The sequence below is a fragment of the Budorcas taxicolor genome, chromosome 25, assembly GCF_023091745.1.
Source record: "Budorcas taxicolor isolate Tak-1 chromosome 25, Takin1.1, whole genome shotgun sequence".
NCBI classification, from domain to species: domain Eukaryota; kingdom Metazoa; phylum Chordata; class Mammalia; order Artiodactyla; family Bovidae; genus Budorcas; species Budorcas taxicolor.
The window spans coordinates 31,838,792-31,863,355 of NC_068934.1; positions in this window are offsets into that span (position 1 = coordinate 31,838,792).

The window sequence follows — 24,564 nt, forward strand, 5'->3', positions numbered from 1 at the left end:
CCTGACAGGCCACAATCCACAGGGTTGCAGAGTTGGACACTACGTAAGCAACCCTGCACTCATAGGCGCAAGACTTTTTTTTTCCTGTGGCAGCTTGCCCCAGTGAGAGTTGAGTGTGAAGGTAACACAGTTGCTTAGCTTACACGGACCCAGGCAACGCCAAGTGTGCAGGGACACGGACTGCCTCTGTGGCAGGAGTTATGGCTGTATCAGAGTCTTTTTTCGAGCCTCTTGTAGCTGGCTATCAGAAGGCCTCTTTGGCCAGTCTTTCTCTATAGTTCCACCCATTCAGGTACTTAGAGGGCTCCCTTGCCTGGGGTCCTTCTCTGTTGTTCACTGCATTAGGCACATAGAGGGGCCCCCGTGGGTGGGGTCCTACTTTGTAGATTAGTGCATCAGTCACTTAAGAGAGCACCCTGGGTGGTCCTACTCTGTAGTTCAGTGCGTCAGGCATTTGATGGGCCAGCCTCTCCATTGTTCAGCTGCCAATGCTGGTGTGTGGGGCGGGGAGAGGCTATGGTGATGGCTCCACCCACTAAACGTGACTCAGCAGTATCACCTTGCTTCCATGGCTGCCTGGCTTTCCTCCACAGGCATTTCCCACCACAATCTCCTCCCTCACATCCCTTCAATCCATTTCTCCACAGTCAACAGCAGCTGTCACCCTGGGATTGCTCCACAACCCCTAAACTTCAGCCCCCAGCCTCTGCACCATCTGGGGTATGTATGGCTGAGGCAAGGACTGCCTGATTATCATTCCATTTAGGCTGCCACAGATCAGCTGTTTCCCTCTCGGCCTTAAACATTTCTCTTCTGACTTAGACAACTGCTCGATGTGGGGATTGGACCCCTGCTTCAGCTCCCCCACCCACCGAGGGCAGGTGCAGTCCTCCTAACAGTCCTGTTTCTCCCCCTAGTTCCTTTGCCCTGCCGAGTTTTGCCTGGGTCTATATATTCTTTTCCACTGGCCAGGTACTCCTGTCAGCTCCCAGCTGGTGTTCTGCATGCACTTCTGTGTCTGAAGGTGTATTCCTGATGTATCCATGGAGAGAGATGTACTTCATGTCCACCTACTCCTCCGCCATCTTGTTCCTCCGTGTTAATACTCATGATGTGTTAATATTTCATTGAATGTTTTTGCATATAAGTTAATGAGGGATTTAGGTATGTAGGTTTTCATTGTATTTTCTTTCCTGTTTCTGCTATCTGGGTAATTCTAGTCTTATAAAGATTGTATAAAAATGCTGTAAATTCTTCTTTAAATGCTTGGTAGACTTCAATGAAACATGGGACTGGATATCTCTTTTTTAAAAGTTTCATTGAAGTACATGTATATTTTTTTTTACAAAATTGTGTTACTTTCTGCTGTACAGCAAAGTAAATCAGCTATATGCATACGAATACCCCTCCTTTTTTTGGATTTCCTTCCCATTTAGGTCACCACAGAGCATTGCACAGAGTTCTCTGTGCTGTACTCTAAGTTCTCATTAGTTGCCTATTTTATACACCACTCCAGTGTTCTTGCCTGGAGAGTCCCAGGGACGGGGGAGCCTGGTGGAGGCCATCTATGGGGTCGCACAGAGTCGGACACGACTGAAGCGACTCAGCAGCAGCAGCAGCAGTGTAACTATGTCAATCCCAATCTCCCAACTCATTCTTGTTCCTTTTTCGGGAGATTAGACTATAAATTCAATTACTTGAATGGTCTTAGAACTTTTCAAGCTAATTGTTTCATCCTGTTTGAATGTTGGCAGCTTTCAGTTTTCAAGGAATTGGTCTATTTCTCCTCAGTTGTTGAATGCCTGCGCATTCAAAGAGTCAAGACACATGAGTCGACTGCTGTGGTAGCCGTGCTCCAAGAGGCGCCTCAGTGGGCCCTGCTTCCTGTTATTCACACTCTTGTGCTCTTTCCTCACACGTTACACCAGAGTTGGTTGGTCTGTGTGACAGAAAATGCCAGAAGTGAGAATCATGTCTTGTCTGACAGTAGGTTCTAGAAGACACGACAGTTTTTGATTTGGTCCCCCATCCCCCCCACAACCCTCTCTGATTATGGCTTTGAGGAAAACCAGCTGCCATGCTGTGAGCAGCTCTATGGACAAGCCCATGTGCTGAAGAACTGAAGAAGACACTTGCCCACAGGGTGTGGCCACCCTCTCTGATCATGGCTCTGAGGAAATCCAGCTGCCATGCTGTGAGCAGCTCTATGGACAAGCCCATGTGCTGAAGAACTGAAGAAGACACTTGCCCACAGGGCGTGGGGCTGTCATCTTTGACAGAGATCCCCCAGCTCAGTCAGGCAGTCAGACGCCTGCAGCCTTGGCCGACATCTTTATTGCAATCTCATGAGAAATCCTGAGCCAGAACCACCTACCTCATCTGTTGCTTAAATCCTGACTTTCAGAAACTGTGTCAGATAAGAACTGCTATTTCAAGCTGTTAAGTTTTGAGATAGTTTATTATGCAACAATAGATACCTAATGGAATTGCCATTAATACTCCATTATAGGGATTTCCCTGGTGGTCCAGTGGTTAAGACTTCACCTTCCAATTTTGGGGGTGCAGGTTTGAGTTCAATCCCTGGCAAGGGAGCTAAAATCCCACACGCCTGTGGCCAAAGCATAAAACAGCAGCAATATTGTGGCACATTCAATAAAGACTTGAAAAATGATCCACATCAAAAAAATCTTTTAAACATTTGTAAAATTCCTCTATTATACTCAGACCTCTGTACCAAAATAATTTTCCTTTCCCCCTTCTTTTATTTACTTAACCATTGATTCACCCTTCCAGACATTTAATAAACTCCTACTATGTTGGGTCTGAGAATACAAACAATGTTAAAAAGAATATCAGAAGTGGAAGTGTTATTCACTTAGTTGTGTCCAACTCTTTTGCAACCCCATGGACTGTAGCCCACCAGGCTCCTCTGTCTATGGGATTCTCCAGGCAAGAATACTGGAGTGGGTTGCCGTTTCCTTCACCAAGGGATCTTCCCAACCCAGAGATCGAACCCTGGTCTCCTGCATTACAGACAGATTCTTTACCATCTGAGCCACCAAACAGAATATTAGCAGTGCATTAAATGGGATTTTCCTCTCTTCCCTCAGTCTCAAACTTGGGAACAATGCATGAGAAGACCCCTACATTTTAAGGATGAGTTCTGAAAGTGACACTATCTGCCTTCCAGAACACAGTAAAGAGTAGAATCAGTCATGTTCCTCTCCGGCCGGCCAGTTAGCGTCTATGGAAGCAACCAGCTTCTATAAAAGAAAGGCCAGAAAGAGGAATTACTAAGTTAGAAAGAGTTGTTAGAACAGCAAGAGCATGGGAGAAAATGTTCTGACTTTTCCCTTTTCCTTCCTGTGGGAAGGATTTATTCCTTCATGTTAACTCTACTTGAAGAGATGGTGATGAAGTGGCCCAGTGAGATGGAGAACTTATCCAGTGCCTTGATCAAACCAAGCTGCAGGTATCACATGATATGACACCATATGAGAACCACTGCTGAGCTGAGGGAACTCTGCCAGGTGTGATATGCATGCACTGGGGTTTTGTGGGTATAGACCAGTATAAAAATCTACATCTGCTTCTTTTCTGGATTATTCCTGAGGTAGAAGTTTGTCCAGTAGGGCAGCTACCACAGAAAAGAAAGATGACCAGCAGTGGCCAGATGGCCTTCACACCTGTCCACACCCGTCCACACCCTTTTGCCCCTTTTTCTTAAAGTTCCCTTCCCTATCTCTGGAAAGCCAGAAGTAGCAGAGAGAGGGAGAGAGGGAGTAAAAGAAACAAGGAAAATTAAATTCCCCCTTAACACACACACACACACACACACACACACACACACACACACACACTAGTTTTCCAAACAATAAGTTAAGCCTGAATGTGTATAGAAAGAAAAAGTAAAAATGAACATGAAATTCAAGTTTTAAGTGACTACAAATCTATGGAATATGCCTCAGATGTAATGAGAGGCCGGAAAGGGAGCTACCAGCAGAGGCATGTCTGGGAACAGTTGTACGAGAAAATGTGAGGTGTTTTTCTTTCTGCCAGTATTCAGCTCTTCAATAAGCAAGTTAATGAAAGATGAATCAAAACAAGAAATACTTTCTTCCCAGGGTCTGAAATCTTTTTTATTTTGGCCCTGCACTCCCTGAAATCTCCCATAAGGAGAAAATGACTTAGAAGATCCTTTCTTGGCAATTGACTTGGTCCAGGAATAGACCAGCATGCACGCAGCAGAACATCAGAAGAGGTGGAAGAAGGAAGTCATTTCATGAAGAGAAAGAAGGGCCAAGACGATAAAAATGTGGAGGTACTGAAAGTCAGAAAATAAAAACTCCCCTAAGGGCCCAGGGAAACCCACCACTCAGGAGCTAAGTAGTTTTGTCTCTGTTATTTAGTCCACAGCTGCCTCCAGGAGACAAGTATTTTGTCCCTGCCTTGGCATAAAGATGCATGCCTGTCACCATGATGCTTGCCCGTCACCAAAGCGTATGGACTTGAGTTATATCTGTATGTCCCTAATGGTGGGTACAATGAAGAGCAAGAGGAAGAGTAGGATGAATTATTAAAAAAAAAAAAAAAAGAGTCTTGCAACAGTCAGCCACAGAAGGAGAAATACTGTTTGACATCCCTTATATGTGGCATCTAAAAAGAAATGATACAAATGAGCTTATTTACAAAACAGAAAGAAACTCAGACTTAGAGAACTTATGCTTGGGGATGGGATAGTTAGGGATTTTGAGGTGGACATGTACACACCACTGTGTTTAAAATGAATGACCAACAGGGACTTACTGGATAGCACAAGGAGCTCTGCTCAGTGTTATGTGGCAGCCTGGATGGCAGGGGGGTTTGGGGGGCAGAATGGACACATATCTATGTATGGCTGAGACCCTTTGCTGTTCATCTGTCACTATCACAACCGTGTTAACTGGCTATGGTCCAATACAAAAAAAAAAAAAGTTTTAAAAAAGAGAGTCTTACAACAAAGAAACCTGGGAAGAAGCGATTTAGAACAACTCTCGATGATACTCCTGAGAGTCCAGAGAGAACTCAGGGTCGACATAAACCAAAAGTCTCTAGGTTAGAAGTCTTGTTTTCAAGAGGGGAACCCCAGGGTCATTAGCATCATTCACGAGGTTCTATTTCATACAGCCTGGTGAGGGTATCAGTTGCCAGTGTCCAGGGATGATAGGGCGGCCCATTTTCCTCACAAGAAAGGATGCAACTCTGATCCCATGAACACAGAAGTGTTATAATCATTGTTCAACCAACCCCTCTGGTCCTGAAAGAAATAAGTTCCCCTCATAAATTACTCACTTACTAGAAAGGAAGAAAGTTTGCGTTGAGTGGGTGTGGCTACATTTTCACCAGGCTTCAAATAACATCTCTTCATTTTGAGAGACTGACGTGTACAGGAATGTTTAAGATGTGGTGTTCAGAACATCAGTAGATGTTTCCCCTCATTTTTAAGTCTTTGCAAAAGGTTTTTCCATAATCCTGCCCACCCACTCCTGCCTCTGTGGATCAAGATAAGAGGTACACTTTTTCCCAAATAAATGCTACAGTTTACAGAAAAATTTTAAAGTATTTTAAATTTTAAAATTTTGGCTTTTGGGAACAGTACGGATTTTTTAATGTTAGAGACCCACAAAAATGAAGAAGCTTGGGGCCAGTAAGAGCTTGCCCTTTTCCTCATGTGTAATAACTCCTATGGCCCTCAGTGAATTCATCTGTAAAACCAGACAATGGTTATTACGTCTTCTCTGTTTATTGTAAGTGCTGTTGTGCAGGTTAATCAGTTAATGTGTGTATAAAACTTATTATCACTTGTTGTGTCAGACTGGTGTCCTATTTCTGGTTTCTTGGCCACTTCCCCAGATTAATCATGAATTCTGCTTTCATAATACAATCAAAAAGGATTCACTTTGGGCAAGGCAGTGGAAAATATCTGGTCCTCAGAACTTTGTCAGTTAACAAAAGAAGCCAGTTCCTTGAAACCTAGTTCCTTCTCATCAGAGAAGAGAAATTACATATAGTAAGTTCCCTACATAGAAACCTTCAAGTTGCAAACTTTCAGACTTGCAAATGTGCATTCCAACGTCCAACACATAGGTTAGTTCGTGTGTCTGGTGCACATTGTCACATACATGCATCCTGTACAAGAGGTTGTGCCTTTGTGTACTCACTGTACCATATTGTATAGACTATAGTAGTACAATAGCCTTATTTCAGGCCCAGGATGTCCAGAAGTAAGCATAAAAGCATCAGTGGTATAGCTGGTAACACTGAATTTTTCAGGGTCCTATACTGCAAGATTAAAAGTGTTTTCTTCTTTTTTGTGTTTGTTTTTTACATATTATTTGCAAGAAAAGTACTGCAAACTTATTATAGTACAGTGCTATATAGCTGAGTGTGTTATTTTGGTACCTAGGCTTCCTTGGAGGTTTCCTTGGTGGCTCAGATGGTAAAAAAATCTGCCTGCAATGCAGGAGACCTGGGTTTGATACCTAGGACAGGAAGATCCCCTGGAGCGGGTAATGGCAACCCACTCCAGCGTTCTTGCCTGGAGAAATCCATGGACAGGGGAGCCTGGTGGACTACAGTCCATGGGGTTTCAGAGTTGGACATGACTGAATGACTGACACTTTCACTTTCAGGCTAACTTTTTGCACTTAAGGAACAAATTGGACTTACACACTGTGCTCTTGGGATGGAGCCCATCCATATGTGCTGAACTTCTTGTATTCTACATTCAAAGCATTCCACAGTACAGCCTCCATCTACTTTTCCACCTTATTTATCAGTTCTCAACTTTCCTCCACGTGAGTGCCCTGGCCTCCAGCTGACTATCACGCTGGGTATCTTGGCCTCCATGCCTCTACTTAACCAGGGGGTAAATAAAGTGTGTACTTTGCACGTGGATGTTCAGATTTTCTTCATACTCTTGAGCATCTCCTCCAAGAATTCACACAGTAATGTCTGTGTCATTTACCTGAGATGAACATCATTCATCTTTTTCTTTTTTAATTCCCTCTCTTTTATGGTCCCCTGGAAGAAAGACACAGTGTATCACAATTGGTCGGTTTCTTGCTGGTTTTGTTTGTTGTATTTCTCACAGCATAATGAACACCCAGTGTTCTGCCCATGTCAGCTGCTTAAGAAGTACTTTTCAAACAGTGAATGAATGAATGATCACGTGTTGCTTCTACAGATCAGTATAAATCCAGGCCTTGCTCTATGCCCTCCATTTTTCAGAAAGGCGGATATGGAGAAAGGTTCTTTATCTACCCAAAAGCTTATTGAAAAGGCTTGTGGTAAGAAGGGAAGAAAGAAAAAAAAGAAAGGAAGTAAGAAAATAAGGAAGGAAGGAAAGAAAGAAAGGAAGGAAGGCATGTGATCCAGAAGAAACAACACTGCTGAGAGTTTCTTGGGAGAATTCAGAGGCTTATTCTTTGGCCCCTAGTAATAAACCCCTCAAATCTTGCATTCTTTTCTATTATAAACAAGAAACCATCTTCTTAGCATTTAAAAATTCTTCAGATATCTGTAGGTCATGGGAAGCCAAGCAAAGGCCACTCAGTACAGGAATCTCACTCTGGATGAGAAACCAACATTCTGAGCTCAGGAGATGCTCACCTCTGATTTCCTTTAAATAACCACAAGGAACACTAAGTCAGGAGATTTAACCTCAGGAGATTTGTGCTCAAGGAAGCCCTTAGCTGCAGGTGGAACTCCGAGTATTGCTACTTTAGCATACAATACACAGCACCAAAAAATCAAAATATCTTTGCAAATATGGACCTGAAATTTCTACATGGGAAATATGGGCTTTGTGGACATCATAGCCACAAAAGGCAGCTCACAGTTGTGTGTGAGAAAATCTTGACCTGACCAAAAATGACATTTTCTTTGTAAAATTTATACTAGAAAGAATTTATCCAGATGAAAATAATTTTGGTAAAGTAAGATAATATATTTTTTTTAATTTGAAGTGGTTTAGTTCTGAATAGCAAGGAATGCTATTCCTGATTAAGAGATTTAAGTATCCTAATGTGATTTACTCAAGAAGACATTTTTCCAGTTTAAAAAAAATTAGAAGTTTTAATATATGTAAGTATAGTGTGAACTTATGGTCTAGAAACAGGTCAAATGCTCCTCCCATGTGAGTAAGTGTAAATCTAACTCACTGTGGAAAGCTGGGGTCAAAACAGCCTCTACCCGCCATTCTCTCCTCTCTGTCTGGGACTCCTATTATGTCCTCCTATAGACTGTCACCCCAGCAGCTGCTGGCTCATTCTGTTACAATGGATCCCATTCCCAGAGAAGATCCTTAATCTAAGCACACACATACACATATATGGTGGTTAAAGTGGCTGAACAAAGTCATCTTCTGAGATGTAGTGAAGACCACACATGACTGGATATGGAATGTTATTGAGTGAGTCTTACAGCCCCATGACTGCAGTTGGCTCCAGTACAAAGTATGACAAGATAGCTATTCATCCAGCTCCCTTCATGCGAGAGGAAAAACGGAGCCCAGGAAATGGCCAGGTGACTTGTAAACACTGGCTTGGCAAGTTGAGACAAAGTGAGATAGAAATATTCAGTGTCTTCTGCTAGAGCATTTGAGAAAAAAACAAATTATCACACTGAGTTACTCATAGTCAGCCCTGGGTACAATTTGAAAGACAAGAGATATTTTTCTTTACTGCCTTTCTATCTCCCATCTCAAGGATTTTTGTTGCTTCTGGTTCTAAGTTACCCGAGTCTCACACAGCATATAGCCCTCAGTCCCCTATCCTGCCAAGACCTGCCTTTCCAGCAGTGCTCCAAAGCCGGGTCATCCTCACGACCTCCCCATTTCTCAGAACTATTTCTCGTGAAACTCTTATAGGGCTGTTAAAAGCACCTTGCTTTCTGCTGTATGCATCATCACTAGAGTTAAGACGCCTTACACCATTTCAAAGCACTACCTCTCCAAATGAACTGCTTTGATTTTAAATTAACTGCATTACTGTTTTGTATTAGGGCACACAACATATATAACCCTAGTGACGTGAAGTGAAAGTCGCTCAGTCGTATCCGACTCTTTGTGACCCCATGGACTATACAGTCCATGGGATTCTCCAGGCCAGAATACTGGAGTGGGTAGCCTTGCCCTTCTCCAGGGGATCTTCTCAACCCAGGGATTGAACCCAGATCTCCCGCATTGCAGACGGATTGTTTACCAGCTGAGCCACAGGGGAAGCCAACAGTTCTCTATAAGGTAAATGTCTTTAAAAAAATGACAGACTGAACCATATAAAAACTAAGAAATTCTGAAGTTAAGATTGAACTAAGACCATTCTGGGCTTTGTCCCAGATATAAAATGGAAAGGCTGTATTGTACAGTCCCTGAGAAACTGTTACATCCTGAAATTATATGTTACATTCTGAAATTAATTAAAAATGAAGAAATTCTGGAAATTAAGAGACAGTTAAACAAAAATGTAACCCACTGAGTGGGAGAAATTATCATAATAAATGTATTTTAAAGAATTTATGTCTAGACTATATGAAAAACTTTAACAAATTGAGAAGGAAAAGACTACTTACCAAATAGGAAAATGTACAGACATGAATAGACATTTCAAAAAAGAAGACATAAAAATCATCAATAATCATGATAGAAACATAGTCAACTTCATTAATCACTGATGAGGACTACTTAGAATGACAATATGATATCACACATGCCACAATAATTACAATGAAAAATATAAAAAATACCAAGTATGGCAAGAAGATGGAGCAATTGGAACACGTATATACTCCTAGTGTGAGGTTAAGTTGACACAGTCACATTGGAAAATCATGTGGCAAAACTTATTGAAACTAAACATATATGTAATCTGTTATAAACTATGGTGTATTTTATACCACAAAATACTATGCAACAATGAGAATTAATTATCTATAATTCCACAAATATATATGAATGTCATAAACATAATACTGAGCAAAAGAAGCCTGATCAAATGAGAACATATTTGTGATTCCAGAGGTAAGTTCCAAAAAAGAGCAAAATCAGTGTGTTAGAAGTCATAATAATGAGATTACCCAAGGGAAAGTAGGTGTTAACTGGAATGGAAAGAAAGGTGGTCTCTGGGACCTGAAAATAATTCTGTTCTCTGATCTAAGTGCTGGATCCACAGGTGCAATTGTTAGAAATTTATCAAACTGCACACTTGGAATATGTTTATTCATCTTTCTGTATATTGTAGTTCAATAAAAATGTTCACCAAGATGAAAATAAATTTAAGCAAGAAAAATATAGAGATCTTTACTTAGATGCAAAAAAGTATTTGCAAACTGGAGAGATGTTGCTTTTTTGATGACACACACACAAACATGTCTATGGGTTTTTATTGACGTAATCTCAGTTCAAGACAAGAGTGAGATGTGGATGTCAAAATTACAAAAATAATTTAGGCTTTATTTTCAGTTTATTTCAAAATAATTTAGTTTTCTATTGCTAGAATGAAATATATTTAAAATGTAAAAGTCTCTTAAGAACAGTACAGTACCACATTTTTATTTAACACTTGGGAGAATCAAAGTCCAGAAAGGCCTTGCTCGTGCTTGTGCGCATTCAGTCATGTCCAGCTCTCTGCGATACCAATTTCAGAGCATATTGTGGGTAGTGGGGAAAAAAAGAGCCCATTACATCAAATGTACACATAGATTCACGCATATGTGCATGCCCAGCAGCTCAGTCATGTTCAACTCTGCAGCCCCATGGACTCCGCCAGGCTCCTCTGTCCATAGGATTCTCCAGGCAAGCATACTGGAGTGGGCTGCCATTTCCTACTGCAGAGGATCCTCCCAACCCAGGGATCCAACCCGGGTCTCCTGCATTGCAGTCAGATTCTTTACCATCTAAGGTACCAGGGAAGCCCAGAGAGGCCTAAGTGTAATCAAATTTAGATGGATTTCCCTGATGGCACATCAATCATTCATTGACTTGAAGATTAGTTGGGAATAATCGCTATCTTCACAACATTGAGTTCACCTCTTTTTTTTTTTTTCATTCAATAAATAATTTTTTGTTTCCTGATTAGTGGCCATGCATATATTTTGTAAATGTGTTCAAGATATTTAATGTTTAGTGCTGTTTTGTGATGCTGTTCTAAATTCTGTTTGTTTCTGGCTCATAACAATATAATTAAGTTTGGGTTTTTTTTAAATTTAGATGAATTTTTTAAGAAAAAGATTTGGAAGTAATTATCATGCTTTCTGACTCCTTCACCCAGAGCACATTCCTTTAGATCCATCGTTCCCAAACTTCACTGAGCATGAGGATTATCTTTGGAAAGTTTAAGGGGGAAAATACCGAAAGCTCTAAACCCAAACGATCTGTTCTTTTTTCAGGATTTCTTTATGGCTGCACTGGGTCTTCGTTGCTATGCAGCCTTTCTTTAGTAGGGGTGAGCAGGGGCTTCTCTGGTTGTGCCGTGCGGGCTTCTCATCGTCGGGGCTTCTCTTGTTGCACAGCACGGGCTCTAGCGGGAGTGGGCTTCAGTAGTTGCCGCATGCGAGCTCGGTAGCTGCTTTCCTGTCTCTAGAGCGTGGGCTCAGTCGTTGCGGTGCATGGGCTCAGTTGTTCCACAGCATGAGGGATCTTCTGGGATCAGGGATCGAACCCATGTCTCCTGCATTGGCTGGTGGGTTCTCTACCACTGAACCACCAAGGAAGCCCAATGATGGTGATTTGATGACTTTATTAAGGAGGTATTGTACTCAGCACTTGAGGCACTGCCTCCTTTAATTCTTGAAATAACCCTAGAGCCTACTACTGCTTTATTTTTCCTTTTAACATTTTCATTTATTTTTACTTTATTTATTTACAAATGAAGGTAAGCATCACATGGTTGGTAAGAATTTGAATCCGGACTCACTCGTCTAAGCCCTAAACACTTCCTAGTGACCTTACTGTCACTAGGTCAAGATTTATGAAATCAAATAAATGGATTTCTAGTTGTGCAATTTAAAGCAAACTGAGGAAAGATGTTTGAAGCCATTTGGGTCTCTCCTGTGCCTGAAGGCAGAGAAGGCAATGGCACTCCACTCCGGTACTCTTTCCTGGAAAATCCCATGGATGGAGGAGCCTGGTGGGCTGCAGTCCATGGGGTCGCGAAGAGTCAGGCACGACTGAGCGACTTCACTTTCACTTTCACTTTCATGCATTAGAGAAGGAAATGGCACCCCACTCCAGTGTTCTTGCCTGGAGAATCCCAGGGACGGGGGAGCCTGGTGGGCTGCCGTCTATGGGGTCACACAGAGTCAGACACGACTGAAGTGACTTAGCAGCAGCAGCAGCAGCAGTGCCTGAAGGCAAAGCACTTACAAACACTCTTCAAATAATAGCACCTGGTCTTCTAAGTACCTTATTCAGTGCTGTTAATATGACTAATTCTACAATGTCATATAAAACTGTAGGAAAAACTGACAAAATGATGGAGGGGTAGTTTCAAAAGAAAAGAGAAGTACAAGAAACTAAAAAGAAAGAAAAAGCTTAACTCTTGACACTTCCTCTGTGTGTGTGTGTTTCACCAATCAATGACCCAATGACCATTCACAGTCCAAATTTCCAGAAGGGCCCCCATTCTAGTCTCATCATAGCCTCCTTCCTTATCACTTGCAACATCTGTTACATATTCTCCTAGTCTCAACCAACCCTTCCCACACACCTAATTGCCAGGCATTCATTTTATCTGTATCTGAAGAAAAGAGAAGTAGATGAGTCAAATATGCCAGAATATTAATATGTGGTGTGAAAGAAGTGCGGGTGTTGGCAAAGCTCAGTTTTGCTCCCTCCCCCGGCGCGAGAGAGTCTTTGGGGATGACATGCAATTTGTCCACTTAGCCTTAATGTCTGTGCTGGTTAAGAGGGGCACTTCCCCAAAGACACTATGTCAAAGCAGAGGAGATGAATTACAAGGGAATTAAGCCCAGACCAGAGAGTATTTGTCATTGGACCCTCTTGGCTCTGTTGATTCCTCAAAGAGAACATGGGGGATTAACTGGGGTCTGGCTCAGAGTTTGGGGTCGAGGGTCATACCCACAACTAAATGTGAAGTGTTTTGTGGGGGAAGAGATAAAACGGTAGGAAGGGAGGGATGACAGGATGTTGATGTGTGTGTTGTCGTGTCTCAAATACATGTGGGTTGGAGGGAGTCCATCATTAGTTTTCTGGGAGCATCTGAAGGAGGGGAAGATGGGGAGCAAGAGGAACTCTCTGAGCTCCGAGACACTTGACCTTCCTCCAGACAGGAAGTCCTATCTGGCACTGAGCTTCTGACCTTCTCTCCTGCTTATCTCTCGCCTATCCATCAGGATCAAGATGCTGACAATGGAGGAGACCTTTCAGATGACTTTTCTAATGAAGTCTTAACCAAAACATCCCTATATTTTGTCAGTGCCAAGTATGGACACCCATGCACATGTAAATATCATCAGGAAGAGTACTGGATCCCAAAGTTTTGGTCTCAAAAGAGTACATCTCCATATACCCATCCAAAGAGGCCACTTAGCCAGAACCCAGAGACACAGCCTTGAAGAAGATTCAGGGCAATTGGCACATTTGTGCTCCTTCTGTCAGGATCAAGCTTGACTCCTCTGAGGTTTTGAAAGAGCCAGTCAGTGGGGATTTCTGCTGAGCAGAGAGAGTAACCAGAGCTGAAGAAACCAAAGAGATTTCACACATCTGAGCAAGCAAGACCAAGAAAGAAAAGGATTCCTGGAGCTTATATTTTGGAGCCTGAAAGGGGGCTCTTCTCAAGTTTATGAAAACTAGAGAGTCATGAGTAAAGAGTTCTATTTAAATTTTGGTCCCAGATTTTTATTACAACTCATCTCTGAATTTAGTGCCCCAGTGAGTTTCATTTGAAACTAGCAATGTGGCATTTTCATAAATAAAAAAAGTTCTGAGTCTGGAAGCATACCTGTGGCTACCTGGAAAGAGTTTAGCTAAGACAGTCTGAAGTCCTATTAGAAAAGCTCCTGTTTAAAATTCATCATCTACACAGGCTGTAGACACGAATCGTGAGGGAGGAACTTTGGGCTAGGCGCAGCATTCAAAGACACTTGCAGACATTTGTGAGCCTCCTGGAGCAAGTAAACCTCTGAGCTTTAATGCTATCTGCTGAACTCAAATAGTAGTAGCTCTTCTGTCCATTTCAGTACTGAGATTAATTGTGAGAATCAAATAAGGTAAGTGTCTTAGTCTGCTCAGGTAGTTCTAACAAAGTACCACAGACTCAATGGATTAAATAACAGATGTTTATTTCTCATAGTTCTGAAGCTGGAAATTCCAAGTTCAAGGTGCCCTGGTGAGAGCTCTCACCCTGGCTTGCAGACGATCATCTTCTTGCTGTATACTCACAAGGAGGAGAAAGGAGAGGGGAAGAGAGAGAGAGAGAGCACACTGGTGTCTTCCTCTTCCTAAAAGGGCTCTAATCTCACCATGAGGGCTCCACTCTCATGACTTTCTCTAAATATAATTACCTCCCAAGGCCAAACACTTTCACATTGGAGATAAGACTTTCAACATATGAATATTGGGAGACACAGACATTCGGTTCATAGCAATAATGAAATCAAAGGCTTTGGTAAATGACATAGAACTCTATAAACTCATTATGGTATCATTTTCATCACTTCTGGGCTTCCCTGGTGGCTCAGTGGTAAGGAATCTGCTTGCCAGTGTAAGAGATGCAGGTTCAATTCCTGGATCAGGAAGACCCTCTGGAGAAAGAAATGGCAAGCACTCCAGTATTCTTTCCTGGAAAAACTCCACGGACAGAGGAGGCCTGGTGAGCTACAGTCCATGGGGTCACAAAGAGTCAGCTATGATTGAGCAACTAAATAACATGTTCACTACTAACATAAGCCTCATAGCACAGGTTAGAGTGTGCCACTGTATCCTGTCTTTTTCCCTTAAGGATCTTGGAATTATAAAGAAACTTGCAAACATATCCTGCAGCCCCTCTCCTCATCCCTGCTTTACAGCTGAGGAAAATGAGCTGATGTCATGTCCAAGGTTATACAGTAATTGTTAAGAAAGCTGGTTCAGAGGATAAGAACTCTGGAACTAGATAAGCCTGGTAATAAATCTGACCTGCACTATTTAATAAGTATTGTCCTTGGACAACTTATTTCATGTCTCTAAAGCTCAGTTTCCTCATTGTAAAAGAGGGATGAGAAGAATAATACCTATTTTATCAGAGTTGAGGTGAAGTTTAAATCAAATTGCACACATTATTCCACATTAACACAGAGTAAGAGCTTGATGAATATTGTTAGTATTAAATGCTACTGAATGTTAAATGCTGCTGTCATGCTTTATTATTGTTAGTATCATTATTAATCACAGAGTTGGAATAAGCACCCCAGTCTCCTGACATCCGGTGTTGCTCATGAAAAGTAATTGTTCAAATCTAGCAAAGCCAATTAAAGGCAGGAACAATTTCTTTCTTAATGATAAATCTTATTAGAGTTCCCAGCTGTTTGCCGCATCCAAACAGTAAAGTTGAGTGCAAGGAAAAACCAGTTCCTGGAAACATTCATCAAAAGTCTAGTAATTAAAATAGAACCCGATTATAAAACTCAGATGGTTTTAGCTGAGCTTTGGTGCTAGAGTAACTTTTTTTTTCCTGAAAAATCAAGGACAGTATCAAGTCTGGTTTGAAGCCACAGGTAAGATTTTCCTGTGGAAAAGCATTACTGGGCTCATTCTTTTGCAGATAACCTAACCATGAAGATAGCTTAAGTGTGAAGGGCAACTTGTTCTCACTAGCATTTGGTTTTTTTCATACTATCTATTTCTTACTATTTGGAATTGCTATTCTACTTTCCTAAATCAAGGACAAAAAATGACAAAAGCAAATCAAAGCCTGAGTGCCCAGTCAGAACTAGCAAGGTTACTCAGTATTCAAAGACCAAGTTCTCTGCCAGAAAGCTGGATATTTGCCTCATATCCTAGTTCCGGGCTTAAGTAGAAAAAAGTTAATGGATTAACCCTGACAGATGACTGATGCTCTCAGCAAGCATGGGCCTGGAGCCAGAAATCAGCCCTGCGTACAGACGGCAGCCATGTCTAGGGGTGCGGGACTGGGCTGATAACAGGACCGGAAACCCATCAGAGACACCCACCCTCTTACCTCTGGGCCTCATCAAAATTACCTGCCAGAGAGACACCGCGCCAGACCAGAACCTTGTCAGACTATCGTGTAATAGAAAACAGCTGTTCCTGTTGGGAGGCAGAGGTGGGAGGAGTGAAAAGAACAGAGAACAGAACCATTCATAACTTTTCTGCTTGTGCAGAACTGTAAGTTGCAATCGCAAGGCAAGTAAGAAGGGGAAATTCTAGGGACCCCGTGGGAATGACATTATCCTCCTCTAAGGAACTAATAGGAAATCGGAGCTACTGAATTTAAATCATTGATGACTGTTAATCCTTAGCAATGGGTTTAGAATACTGTCTGGACCTACCCAGAGCATCCCAGGGGTCCCAAAGGTACAGAGATCAGATCAGGTGACTGGGGCAGAGGGAGTGTCTCCATCACCCAGAGCAGTGCCTATCATGCGGAGTGTGCTTAGTGAGTGCTTGTTGAACACATGATTATGGAAGTTCATGGCAGGCATTTTTCTGAGGCTGGATGGAGTGGATTTGTGATTAAATGGATTAGAGTTTGACTCAATGTTTTATCACTTATCAACTGTGGAGTCTTTGGAAATTTTCTTAATATATTCATATCTTAGATGCTCTATCCATAAAATGAGATGTGGACAGCTACCTCATAGGATGTTGGTTATTATTAAGTAAATAATCTAATATTGTATTGTTTACTGTACTCTGAAGTTTCTGGCATGAAGTATTAGGTTGATGGAAAACTAGTTGTGGTTTTAGACTGTGAATTTTAAATCATTCTAATTATGCCCAAACACATCTTTATTAATCAAAATTAGGAACCATTACAATCAACCCACTTTTGCCAAAAAGAAATAGTTGGTTTATTTCTGCAGCAGAAAAATCCATGCTTTGGGATTCGAAGAACTCTTGAAAAGCATCTTCTGCCTCCTGCTGGATGTGCAAGCATTTTCCCTGCAAAAAAAATTGATTGAGATGACTGAAGAGGTGGTAGCTGGTTGGTGAGAGGTCTGGTGAATACGGCAGAGGAGGTAAAATTTCATAACCCAAATTGATTCAACTTTTGAAGTGTTGGTTGTGTGTCATGCGGTTGGGCATTGTTCTGGAGAAGAACTGGGCCCTTTCTGTTGACTCATGCCAGCTATAGGCATTGCCGTTTTCAGTGCATGTCATCAATTTGCTGAGGATACTTCTCAGATGTAATGGTCTCACCAGGATTCAGAAAGTTGTAGCAGACAGGTAGCAGACCACCAAACAGTGAGTGTGACTCTTTTTTTGATGCAAATGTGGCTTTCGGAAGTGCTATGGAGCTGCAAGGAGATCCAACCAGTCCATTCTGAAGGAGATCAGCCCTGGGATTTCTTTGGAAGGATTGATGCTAAAGCTGAAGCTCCAGTACTTTGGCCACCTCATGCGAAGAGTTGACTCATTGGAAAAGACTCTGATGCTGGGAGGGATTGGGGGCAGGAGGAGAAGAGGACGACAGAGGATGAGATGGCTGGATGGCATCACTGACTCGATGGACGTGAATCTGAGTGAACTCCGGGAGTTGGTGATGGACAGGGCGGCCTGGCGTGCTGCGATTCACGGAGTCGCAGAGAGTCAGACACGACTGAGCGACTGAACTGAACTGAACTGAACTGATGGAGCTTCTGTCTCAGGCTCTGTGGGGTCTCTGGGTCCTGGAGTGCACAAGGTTTGTTTGAGTCCTCTGAGCGTCTCATGGAACAACAGACTACAGACTGGTTCCAGATAGGGAAAGGAGTACATCAAGGCTGTACATTGTCACCCTGCTTATTTAACTTATATGCAGAGTGCATCATGAGAAACACTGGGCTGGATGAAGCAGAAGCTGGAATCAAGATTGCCGGGAGGAATATCAATAACCTCAGATACACAGATGACACCACCCTTATGGCAGAAGCAAAGAAGAACTAAAGAGCCTCTTGATGAAAGTGAATGAAGAGAGTGAAAAAGTTGGCTTAAAACTCAACATTCAGAAAACTAAGATCATGGCATCTGGTCTCATCACTTCATGGCAAATAGATGGGGAAACAATGGAAATAGTGAGAGGCTTTACTTTTTTGGGCTCCAAAATCACTGCAGATGGTGACGGCAGCTATGAAATTAAAAGATGCTTGCTTCTTGGAAGAAAAGCTATGACCAACCTACACAGTATATTAAAAAGCAGCGACATTACTTTGCCAGCAAAGGTCCGTCTAGTCAAAGCTATGGTTTTTCCAGTGGTCATGTATGGATGTGAGAGTTGGACTATACAGAAAGTTGAGTGCTGAAGAATTGATGCTTTTGAACTGTGGTGTTGTAGAAGACTCTTGAGAGTCCCTTGGACTGGAAGGAGATCTAACCAGTCGATCCTAAGGAAATCAATCCTGAAGATTAATTGGAAAGACTGATGCTGAAGCTAAAGTTCCAATTCTTTGGCTACCTGATGTGAAGAACGCTGGCAAAGATTGAAGGCAGGAGGAGAAGGGGATAACAGAGGATGAAATGGTTGGATGACATCACTGACTCAATGGACATAAGTTTGAGTAAACTCCAGGAGTTGGTGATGGACAGGGAGGCCTGGCATGCTGCAGTCCATGGGGTTGCATAGAGTCGGGCACAACTGAGCGACTGAAATGAACTGATGGAGCTTCTTCTCAGTACAACCACTGAGCTGGTCATCGCCAGTTGTCATATAAAATTCACTTTTTGTCACATGTGAGAATGCAATCAAGAAACGGTTCGTTGTTGTTGCATAAATAAGAGAAGACAACACTTCAAAATGACAATATTTTGATTTGTGATCAGCCCATGAGGCACCCACTTATCGAGCTTTTTCACCTTTCCAGTTTGCTTCAAATGCCAAGTGTATAATGGTCGACACTGAGCTCTTTGGCAACTTCTTGTGTAGATGTAAGAGGATCAGCTTTGATGATGGCTCTCAGTTGATTATTGTCAACTTCCGATGGCTAGCCATGGAACTCCTCATCTTCAAACCTCTCGAATGCGTTGCAAAATTCCTTGAACCACCACTACACTGTACATTTGTTAGCAGTTCCTGGACCAAATTCATTGTTGATGTTGTGAGCTGTATGCTGCTTTATGACCCATTTTGAATTCAAATAAGGAAGCCACTTGAATTTGCTAGTCTAAAATAAATTTCCCTAGTCTCAAATAAATATAACATACACAGCAAGTAATGTCATTAGCGCAAAAATAAATTTCCCTAGTCTAAAATAAATATAACATACACAGCAAGTAAAGTCATTAGCGCAAAAATAAAAGGGAGAAATGTGCATTAAAATGACATATAAGATAACCATGATTATTTAAGAATGTATCCCAATATCAAACAGCAAATTTCAACAATGCAAAAGCACAATTACTTTTGCACCAACCTAAGCGGAAGCTCAGTAAATGATAGAAGATATCATGGATCGTGCAGTCATTAGATCATACAGTAACAATGATGATTCATGTGTATAAGTTACCTCCAGATATAACAGGAAAGGGTGGAAAGGGTAGCACTACTACCAAGAAATGCTCATCACAGACTATTCACTTGCAAACAGTAGCCAGAGCAGACAACCCTGGTGAGTTTCCTAGTCATGTACATATACCACGCCCATTATACAGAAGAACTCAGCAGGAACATTGGGTTTAAGTGGCCTTGGGTGGCCAGCTAAAGCAGGAAAAAAAGAGCAGGCGAAAAAGCAGAGGCCAGATAGACAGGAGCCTTCATGTCTGCCATCAGCATCATTGTTCCTTGTATTCATACACAGGGAATTTACTTTTAAAGTTTGATCTACTTTTCTTTGAGTAAGAAATTGACCTTTCTGGGCAAACACATAGACGCATTATACACATGCAGGTACACATATACACACGATGGAAAAAAGTGAATTGAATAATTTATAATCATTCAAATCAATGTCCTCAAAATTCAAGCGTAGGTGTCAACTTATAAGGGGAATAGGAAGCTATGTATATAATGAACAATCAGAAAACAAGGAAGAAGTCTTGGAAATCAAGAACATTATTGCCATATACACACAATCTCTCTAATCTCTCTTGAGCAAGTACATACACTCAGACACAAACATAAAATAACAACCACCAACAGTCCTGTATAAATGTTTTTTGATGTGAGATATTTAATTCCAGAAGATGTAGGGCTATCGAGTTAGGATTCTAGCCTTCTCTGCTGTCTCAGATCACCTGTCACGTCTCCTTGAATCCTTCTGAGTCTACACTGCAGTTCTATGGGGCTTCCTCGGCAGGGGTATGACCCCTACTTTTTTAATGGAGTCTCAAGCTTGAAAAGAATGATCTTCCAGTGGCCTTAAGTGATGAAGTTACTAAGGAAATATTTCAGTGTTGAGAGGCTCACCCTGGGTAAATCCAGTGTCATGAAAGAGGACACTTAGAAGTGGCTGAGGGAAGAGGTGTCTTGACCGTATGGCCTCAGGGTCCTGGGAAGCTCCTCTGAAATAATACCACGGTCACCTCTGTCTTTCTCTCAGAGCCCTGATATTGTCTTATCAACTGAGAAGACTGTGCTGTATAGTTTGAGAAAGTTTCCAAAGGTGATTCATGACACCTCCATCCCACCAGTGCTGGTTGATGACTATGGGTCATAAGTCACAGTGGACACAGCTCTTCCTATCTCTCACTTGACAACCCCTACAGAAAAGCAAATTTGGAAATAATGAGTCCAGGATGAAAATTTAAGTCTCTGTAAAATCTTCATCATCCACAAAGAAACAACTCTTTGCTCTGCCAGGGTTGTTGAAGAGTCATGCGTCCTTATTATGGCTGCCTAGGTCTTTATAGGGGCTTCCCTAATAGCTCAGTTGGTAAAGAATCTGCCTGCAATTCAGGAGACCCCAGTTTGACTTCTGCATTGGGGTTTTTATAGACAGTTTCACCTCCCAAACATTTCAACATGCTGTGATTTTATCAAGTACAGGGCAACACTGAGACCTTTATTTCATTTTATTCTTAGCAACTCCAAGACCCCCTTTCTACAATGGCAAAGGGAGTAATGCTGTTAACCCTTGATGACTTTGTGAAGATTAATTTAGTTATATTACATTAATTTTCTAAACCGATAGGGAGTGCTTCATATATGACAGCTATTATTATCATTAACTCATTTTTGAGGATCATGTCATGACTACATCATGTGGTCAACACTGTATAATCTATGTTGCATAGTCAAGTGAAATTTCAAGTTCATAGACATGTCTAAGCGTCTGGGAGGCATTCTGTAATTTTCTTCATATTGACATTGGGACTTACCTGGTGGTGCAATGGTTAAGAATCTGCCTGCCAGTGCAGGGAACACAGGTCCCATCCCTGGCTCAGAAAGATTGCACATGCCAAGGGGCAACTGAGCCCATGCCGCACAACTACTGAGCCCACATATCCTGATGCCCATGCTCCAAAACAAGAGAAGTCATTGCAATGAGAAGCCCGCACACAGCAAGTAGAGAGTAGCCCCCTGCTGACCGCAGCTGGAGAAAGTCCATGTGCAGCAACAAAGACCCAGTGCAGCCATAAATAAGTAAAGAAACAATTCTGACATAACTCTTGGTTTTGTTTTAAAAGGGTTTAGAAGAGATTCATACTGTATTCAGCCTCTCTCTGTTTTTTTCTCCTGTTCATACTTGCCCATGGTCTTCTCCTAAGGTAAATCTGATTGCCAGGAAACAGCCTGTTGTGAAATATGTCTCAATATGACTTGTATTTGCAGGATAGTCAATTTTACCCCAGGATCTGGCATTGCTCTTTCTGATGAGGTCAATGTAATGCCAAACTGAATCACTGGCTCCCTCCCTTTTTCCAAAGAAAACAGGACAATTGCAAGGAAGCTTATTTGTTGTTGTTCTCATTTCTCAGTCTCCAATTTCATTTCTATCATAAATAGCATCAATTATCTGATGTGTAGCTGACAGAGCAGTTAGTTTGCCTCCAAAGCATCATTTGGTTCCACTGATTCAGCAAAACACTTGAGTATGAATGTGCCCCTGTGTTTATGGACTTCAATGCCTGAGTTTTCACATTAGCTAGAAAAGGTTATTTGTCTTTAGATTAATGATAAACAAGGTTAAGGGCACAGTTCTTAAGTTGTGCTTCATTTGGAGCTTCTCAAGCTGGATTTAACAGATAGTAAGTTACAAGAATTTGGGAAAACTCACACATTTGCAGGAGTCCAGGTTACTAGTTAGCTCTTATTTATAAAGAAAAAAAAAGGGGGAGCTAAAAAGCATACTACTACTACTAAGTCACTTCAGTCATGTTCAGGTCATAGAAAAATCAGGAATCAGAACTTTGCACAGTAAGTGACATATGGTGAAGGGATAAATAACAGAATGAATGATATGATTTTCTGTTTATAAAATCATCAAAGGAAATTATATGCCTTATGTTTAAATTTCTACTATGCTTGCATTTCAGATACTATTCTTGATTTTTCCCCCTTCACTTTCCTTAGAACTGCCTAAACTCAGAGTCTCTCCAACCAAATCAGCTAAGTCAAGCAAAATATTTTTCAAGAAAATGATTAAAAGGTGACATACAGTTAATTATGATAAAGAAATTTTAACTGGTTGATGGGGTTTGGTGTTTTTTTTTCTGATGTAAATATTAAGAGAAAAAAGAACTCATTAAATGTTAAAATAGTAACAGGAAAAAGAACTTATAAAATTTTACCATACTTTTTTCTTTTCATAGTTTTTTTAGCAAAATTAGTAATTGGTGAAATAAAAAAAAAAAACAAAGAGCTAAGCCATGTTATTTTTGTATTATACTCTAAAATATACAGGTTATTTCCTAATTTATTCATATGAAATCTAAGAGGAAAATAGATATTAACACCGACATGCAAAACTCCTCTCAATGTGAATGCCAATGTTTTTGTTTTGACGTAAATTACAAGGGTCTCTAAGCAGAGATTTGAAATGCTTTTATCCGTTAATCAAGAAATCACAAAACTATATTTGTTGCATATATGTTTATGTAAATAATAGTTTTTAAATGCCCATTTCTAGTTTCCCAACACTATGAAACCCTACACCAAATAGATCTAGTAACTCACAATTATGTGTCTTGGCTGGCCAAGCATTTTATCATTTTAAAATAGAATATATTATTGCAAAAGTAATTGTAGTATTTTGGCAGTTGTGTTTTAGTAATTGCAGTTTGTTGGTATCAACAGAGACTGGACAGATTTCAACATAGCTCTTCCTAATATTTAAGGACAAAATAACTAGTCATTTTTCTTGTGTCCACAATATAATAAGCACCGTGTATTGATTTATTGAGCATTTGCTATGGGCCAGTTAATTTACATTTCTGTCCTGTAAGGAACATGTGTTTGATGTCCAAACTCTGGGAGATGGTGAAGGACAAAGAAGCCTAGCATCCTGCTGTCCACAGGATCACAAACAGTCAGACACAACTTAGTGACTGAATGCAAACAATCTTTTAACATCCCTGTAGAGTAGATAGATGACTTTTACTTAAATGTATCAATGACAAAAGTGTGGTTTAGAGAGGTCACAGAAATGTACCCAAGTTAAAAAATAATAAAAATAAATAGGTGGTGGAAATTAAACCCAGTTATGTATGACTTTGTAGGCTACGGTCAATGATAACTTCTTTGCTCTTTTGACTTAAGTTGGCCAAAATAATAATAATAATAACAACAATAATAGGAATAAGTAAGATGTACACACAGACCCTACATTTAAAGAACAATTGTATGTCAAACGGCTTATATATTTCTGTATTTTTCTTGAAAAGTTGAAGATAATGTGTTCTTTGAACAGTGTAAGATGCTTCCACCCACTCTATGCTCCAGTGACTTGTGTGTAAGGAGTGTCTATTGAATCAGACCTCTGAGTCATGGGTCTGAGAGGTAAGATGCATACTTATATCATGCCTCTTAAGGCAGGTGTGTGCCAATTTATTCATCATTTTATGTGCTAGATCAAAGGCTGTGAGTACAGTTCCTCAAGATAAATGTGATTTTCTTAGCAATGTTGAAGTAGAGCAATGCAGATTAGATGGAGTTTTCTTAGAATTGCCTTTCCTTGACCATTTCCCATGGGGGTTTTAAACCAGAAGAAAAGGCTAAACAATTTCACTGAAGTTTACATCCAGGACAAAACCCCAAAATGCTGCAAACAATATGTATCCAGTTGGCCAAAAAGTTTGTTCCGGATTTCTGGTAGCATCTCCCAGAAACACCCAAACAAACTTCTTGCCCAGTTCAACAACACTTCAGAATTATTTCACTTCAACTTTTTACCCTCATGTATTTCAGAGGAAAGCATTTCTGGGTCATTTTCACT